This window comes from Triticum aestivum, chromosome 2B (genome assembly GCF_018294505.1).
Source record: "Triticum aestivum cultivar Chinese Spring chromosome 2B, IWGSC CS RefSeq v2.1, whole genome shotgun sequence".
Taxonomy (NCBI): domain Eukaryota; kingdom Viridiplantae; phylum Streptophyta; class Magnoliopsida; order Poales; family Poaceae; genus Triticum; species Triticum aestivum.
Window position 1 is genome coordinate 21,374,566 of NC_057798.1, and position 7,292 is coordinate 21,381,857.

General features: G+C 50.7%; 1 pseudogene; it reads left to right on the forward strand.

The window, feature by feature from the left end:
• The window catches only part of LOC123038805 (uncharacterized), a 6,993-nt pseudogene extending 760 nt beyond the window's left edge, over positions 1 to 6,233 (forward strand).
• The last annotated feature ends 1,059 nt before the right edge of the window (positions 6,234 to 7,292 follow it).

The window sequence follows — 7,292 nt, forward strand, 5'->3', positions numbered from 1 at the left end:
GTAAAACTACTTATAAGAAACTTACGTAAGAGCTCATTAGTAGGTGAGGCCAACCACATGAAATTTACGGGGGAGATGACTAGTTGGCGAAACTTAAGTTTATGTAACATTTTCACAAAACATATAGGTTTATGTAGCATTTTTGCGATAAAAATGTGAGGATGCATGAGTTTCGTCTTTTTGTATTTCCAGGTCAGAAAACGGGCATTGAAAAGCGCCACTTCCATCTGACCGAGGAGACACTTGCCGCCCACCCAGAGCTCCTCGACAGGGAGCTGCCATCCCTCGACGCACGCATAGAAATGGCCGCCACCGCCGTGCCGAAGCTCGCGCAGTCCGCGGCCGCCAAGGCCATAGCCGAGTGGGGCCGCCCGGCCACCGACATCACCCACCTCGTCTTCAGCACCTACTCGGCGTGGGAGGCCCCCAGCGCCGACCTCAAGCTGGCCACGCTCCTCGGCCTCCGCCCCACGGTCTGCCGCACCATCCTCAGCCTCCACGGCTGCTACGGCGGCGGCAGGGCGCTCCACCTCGCCAAGGAGCTCGCCGAGAACAACCACGGCGCGCGCGTCCTCGTGGCCTGCGCGGAGACGACCCTTGTCTGCTTTGGCAGCCCCGACGGGGCCAACCTCGTGGGCCACGGATTGTTCGGGGACGGCGCCGGCGCCGTCATCGTCGGCGCCGGACCCTTCGGCGAAGGTGAGCGCCCGCTCGTCGAGATGGTCACCGCCACGCAGACGACGATCCCGAGGACCGAGCACGTGCTCGGCATGCAGGCCACGGCAGGCGGCATAGACTTCCACCTCGCCATCCAGGTGCCGATGCTGATCGGACAGAACGTCGAGCGATGCCTCCTCGACGCATTCGACGGGGATGCTCCGGGTTCCTGGAACGAGCTCTTCTGGGCGGTGCACCCGGGTGGCCGTCCCATCCTGGATAACATAGACACGGTGCTCAAACTGGAGCCAGGTAAGTTGGCGGCCAGCCGGCATGTGCTCCGCGAGTACGGCAACATGAGTGGCGCCACCATCGTCTTCGTGCTTGACGAGCTGCGCCGGCGTCGGAAGGAAGAGGATGGTGGGCATCTGCTGCCGGAGTGGGGCGCCATGCTGGCCTTCGGTCCGGGAATCACCATCGAGACCATGCTGCTTCGCTCTCCACGCTGATCGATTTCAGGGAGAAATTTATGCTACTACAAAATTACATATACTACCGTGTATGCGTACGTACTTATACTTTGTGCGCGTGTGTAAAAATGCATGCATGCATGCTCACGTCAGTCAAGTCAAAGAACACAAACCACGTCCCATATATAGCACGACAAAAGTATATGAGACGAATGATTACGTTACCTCGGTGCAATAAAATGAAGACCTTCAAAAGGAGATGTATTATAGGTTGTATATGCCTAAGGAGATGTCAATATTAAGACCTCCAAAAGGAGATGTATCTATATAGGTTGTATTGAATATTGACCTCCAGATATGTCCATGTGCGTTGTCAGTAATGTAAATGGAGATGCCGCTACAAAATACATCCTGAAATAATTGCAAATATTCTGGGTGATATTGGACATGCACTTGCGAAATTTATGAGCTCGTTGCATCAATGTAGCCGGAGAAAATTCAGTAGTGTAACGCGGGAGATGGAAAAATATCACGAACGAGGCTTCAAGAGCTCATGAATATGAACATTGACTGGTCTGAGATTAAAAAGAATAGGGTAAAATGGATGAGTTGTTGTATCACGAGGAGATGATGTGGATGCACAGATCAAGGATTTAGTGGCTGAAGGAGGGAGATCGTAATACAAAGCTTTTCCATGCAATGTCAGTGTGGCGAGCAAGAAGAAAAAAATATTAAGAAATTAGTAGACTTGCATGGAGTTGAGCATGGCGGAGATGACATGGGGGCTGCGACCAAAGCTTATTTTCAGAATATATTCTCTGCTGATTATACTCTTGAACCCACTCCTGTTATTCATCTAATACAGTCACACGTTGCTGTTTACTTGGGAAATAATATATGTACACAGCTAAGTTTAGTAAATACATTATTTATGGCGGCACAATTAATTTATTCATCCACTCCACACAAATAAGCTAGGACCATGTGCAAGTGAAAAGCCACAACAATGTGCACAAGTCACAACTGAAGTTAAGAAGAGAGTAACTAAGAGGATGTTTTAGCAAAAACTGTTGTAAAAATAATCCATGTGAAGTATATAAATAAGGCATTCTATTTGTGCTTAAAGTACCAGAGACACATGTAGGAAAAATGATATGAAGAGATGGGGAGATGGAACCGTGAAGCAGGGAGATATAATGTTTATATTTTTGTCAAAGTAATTTTAAGTGAGATGAGCTTGCTTCAACTAATTTGGATATATCTTGCAAAAACAGCATCGTCATATAGCCAATGACAAAAGGCTAAATGACTGCCTCAACTAACCTCAAGCACGACACTTTTTCCATTTGAGATTGCTTCTACAACGATTTTCACATTGTATGACATTGTTTTGGTTACTTTAGAAAATATGCAATAGGAAAAGTCCAAGATTAGTACAAAGTCCATGGTTTAAACATGAGCCAAAAGCACTAATACTATCAGTTTTTTTTTATAATCTTATACCGACAACACAAGACAATTCATATAGATACATGTTCACCACATCGTGGTTGTGTTTCTACAAATCATATATGTCGGTCATATTTGAATGATAGTTAATCGAATATCTTTTGAAGAAATAAAATATATAAAATCTAGCCGTGCAAATGCGCGGGGCACACTTCTAGTTCGTTTTAAAATATGAGGATACGGGGATGTGGCTCACACTGGACCACATTTTCTCTTTCTTTTCGCTCTCTCTTCATCCATCAATCACATGCATTTGACAGCACAATTAGACAATAAAGTACTCTCTTCGTCCGGAATTACTTGTCGTGGAAATAGATAAAAGTGGATGTATTTAAAACTAAAATATGTCTAGATAGTACATTCATTTCACCGACAAGTAATTCGAGACAGAGGGAAAACATGATGAACGACGTCACTGCTGACCGGATCTAAATTAGACAATCGTGGTGCACTATTTGATACGGCCCCACACTTAAAAAATAAAGCCTCAAACTTGGAATCTCACATGCTAGTCGTCGGTCTTCACGTGCCTAAGAACTAGCGGTACAGTACGCTGAATGGTGAGTGCTAAAAGAGGAGTTATCCTGTCCCTGTCCACGCTGCCCACGCACTGATTAGTATTCCCACTCACTCTGTACCGTACGTAAGTTTGAATTTCTTTTATTTCCTGCCAGAAAAGCAAAGTCTCGATCTCCATCGGCACTATCCAGGCGACGACATGCTCGCCGACCGCAAGCCCCACGCGGTGTGCGTGCCGTACCCGGCGCAGGGCCACGCCACCCCGATGATGAAGCTGGCCAAGGTCCTCCACTCTAGGGGCTTCCACATCACCTTCGTCTACACCGAGCACAACTACCGGCGCCTTGTCCGTTCCCGCGGCCCAGGCGCCATCGCGGGCATCCCGGACTTCCGCTTCGCCACCATCCCAGGCGTCCATCTGCTACTCCACAACGACCACCTGCCTCCCCCACCTGAAGAGCCTGCTTGGCGGCCTCAACAAAAGCGCAGCGGGGACGCCGCCCGTGACGTGCGTCGTCGCGGACAGCATCATGAGCTTCGCGGTGGACGCCGCGGCGGAGCTCGGCGTGCCGTGCCCGCTCTTCTGGACCGCGAGCGCGTGCGGTTACATGGGCTATTACAACTTCCGGTTCCTCATGGAGAAAGGCCTCACTCCGCTTAAAGGTACCAATATACTTCTTGAAAACATATGTGGGTGTATATCGTACCTCTCAAGATTTTACATGGAGATGTGTAACAAGTAATCAGCGAGGTTTCATGTCTGCTGTTCGGTTTGATGAGCAGGTGAAGAGAAACTGACGAACGGCTACCTGGACACGCCGGTGACAAATGCTCTCGGCATGACAAAGCACATGTGCCTCCGGGACTTCCCGTCCTTCGTCCACACTCAGGGTGGACACGGTCCGGGCCGGTCCGGTCCCTGACCGAGCCACCATTTGGACCGGCCGCCGGCGGTCCGGACCGGACCGGACCGACCAGCCTAGCGGGCCTGTTTTCAAGGACCGGACCGGCGGCGGCAAAGCCCGGGCCGGACCGAGCGGACCGGCCAGCCACTTCCGGCGACGACTTGGACGGGTGCAACGGCAAGGTGGGCGACGTACGCAGGTACTGCGGCGAGGTGGGCGAGCGCCGGCGGCGAGGTGGGCGACGTGCTATGCGAACTGCACTGGGCGGCGCGGCTGTTAGCCATTATTTTCTCTGTGCCTTGATGCTTCTTCCTTAGCAGTTTATCTATTGCATGCAAGTAATGGAGCGCCTGCATGAGCCCACGATTTTCTCTGTGAGGGAGATGCCGTTATTAGCGGATCAAATTGGACGTGATGTTGATCGTCAAATTGCGCCGTGATTTTCGGATCAAATCCTTTTTCTCTCGTACATTCTATTTGGAAACGGCAGCGTGGGATTGATGGCGCGTGATTATAGGAAGAGGTCGGTATTAGTTTTTCATGCAATCCCATAATATTCGCCTTCCAAAACAAGTACTCTCCTAATTTGTTGGACGTGAAAATCATGACCGAGTATTGCTCCCATGATACGAAAATCATGACAGACCGTTTCTCCCACGATCCGACTTGACTGCGTGCGTGATGCGCGGAAACGGCTGCCATGGCACTTCGTCTGCACCACGAAAAGCGCTGCCATGACAACAAATTCCACTACATGGCAGGAATTGCTGCTACGGTTGGGTCGACGCCATGGTTGAGAACACGAGATCGGCGGCAGAGCACGCACGACAGCGATGGCGAGCGGCGGCAAGAGGCTACAGCGGAAGGGGAGGAGAGGAAGGAAGGAGAGAGGAAGCTCGGCGACACGGTAATTCATCCTGGGGCTGCCGGTGGCCGCGATGACGAGGAACGGTGACGGCGGTGATCGTGTTTTCTCGGTCCGCTCGGTCGGACCGGTTAAAGACCGGACCGGACCGAGATTTTTTCGGGCCGAATTTGGCAGACCGGACCGACCATTTTCTGTAGCGGGCCGGGACCGAGCGGGCCAAGACCGAACGGGCCACGAGCGGGCCAGAAAGACCGCTCGCTACGTCCAGCCTGAGTCCACACCACCGACCAGGACGACATCCTGCTCAACTTCATGATCCACAAGCTAGGGCGGGCGAGCCGTGCTGGCGCCGTCATCGATCGTCAACACCTTTGACGAGCTGGAGCTGCCAGCGCTCGACGCCATGCGCAGCATCCTCGCCCTGCCGGTCTACACCATCGGCCCGCTCAATTTTGTTGTGGAGCAGCTGGTTCCCGACGGCGGTGATGGCAGCGGCCCGCTCGCCGCGGTAGGGAGCCGAGGTCCGTGGTGTACGTCAACTTCGGGAGCATCACCACCATGACCAGCGAACATCTGGTGGAGTTCGCCTGGGGGCTGGCCAACTGTGGCTACGACTTCCTTTGGGTCGTGAGGAATGACCTGGTGCAGGGCGACGCTGCAGTGCTGCCGCCGGAGTTCCTCGAGGCGACCAAGGGCAGGTGTTTCTTGGCGAGCTGGTGCGAGCAGGAGGCGGTGCTGCGGCACGAGACCGTGGGCATCTTCTTGACGCACTACGGGTGGAACTCGATGATGGAGGTCGGCGACGACGTGCGCCGGGAGGTGGTGGAGGAGAGGATAAGGGAGGTGATGGGTGGTGGCGAGGTGGGGAGGGAGATGAGGCGGAAGGCGATGGAGTGGAAGGAGATCGCCGTCCGTGCGACGACGCAACCTGGTGGCAGATCGTTGGCCAACCTTGAGGTTCTGCTCAAGAATATACGTGCACCGCCGTTGGATCATCCTTCTCCCGCAATCATGTGATTAACCAGTGCCCGGGATTAACCAGGATCAGTGACTGACATGCATGTTATCAGTTTTGGGGATTTAGAGTTCAAGGTACGATTTAGACTGGTGGGACAAGCTCTAGTTTTGAAACATAATTTTCTCTTCCTACATTCGTATGATTGTGGGACAGTACATTTTTCATGTTGTTTCTCCCAATAAATGGACGTGTGTGGTTATGTTCTGAGCAACTTTTTTGCCGACAATGTACCAATGTTTTTAAAAAATAAGCGACATGCTTCGTTTTATACAGGTAAAATAATAAGAGATATAATTTGACCACACGAATAAACTAGGGCAACTCTCCGCGTGACGGTGAGCCCAGTTTTGTCCCATCGTGTATGCGATGCTGCACAGAAAACGCCATGGGAAAAGGCAATGGTCCGTCCCAGCCATGTGCATGCCCTCACGACGTGGGACATGGTGGATTGGTGCTTGTCCCCGCCATTTTGTATTATTGTGTTTTTCTATCATTCGATGGAGGCTTAATTTTGAAAATTCCAAAACTCAAACATCCAGTTTTAATTTTTTCTGAATTTCTTTTACACATGTGAGATTCCTTGAAGGATGTAATATGTACGTGTGTAAAATTTCAGGATGAAATATCTTGAATTGGGAGCTGCATGAAAAACATTCATGGATTTTGGTGATGAACAATACTCATGGAGGAAAATTTACCAAATTAGCTTATCTTTTTGCTAATTGTTGTGCTAATATAATCCTCCGATGTCTCTGCTCGCCCTAGCCTTTTCTATGTAATATACTCTCATTTGCCCTTTCCCGTAATATCTGGTTCGCGCTCCGCCACTGCATGCCACAAGAAACGACCGAAGAAACAGTTAGTACCATACCTTGTAGCAGAGCTAAGAAAGCCGATACGAAGGAGTACCATGAAAATTTGTGAAAAAAAACTGGCACAAACCACGAAACTAATCATAGGGAGGAAGCGATGCGAGGCACCGTGAGCGGCGGGCGCAAATGCCCTCGTGATCGTCGCGAGAACCATAGACTGCCGCCTCAGCCTACCCCTTTCCCCGGTCTACCGTGCGCTGACAATGCCACGTATCCCAATGGCGATAAAATGCAGAGGCCACGCTTACTAGTAAGTAGGCCCAGATAGAAAAAGCCATGGACCATCGGCTAAAAATTACAGTCCCACTCAACCCTTAAAGCCCAAAGTGAAGACATCTCTTCAGTTCCTGCACACAATCCAGCGAGACCCTATCAAAATCATTGGATACAGTCCAAAATTGCCGTCCTCAATAGATCTGCCTTTGTCAATTGTAATTTCCTGTTTTGAAAGTCATGCTACAAATGTTGATGCTG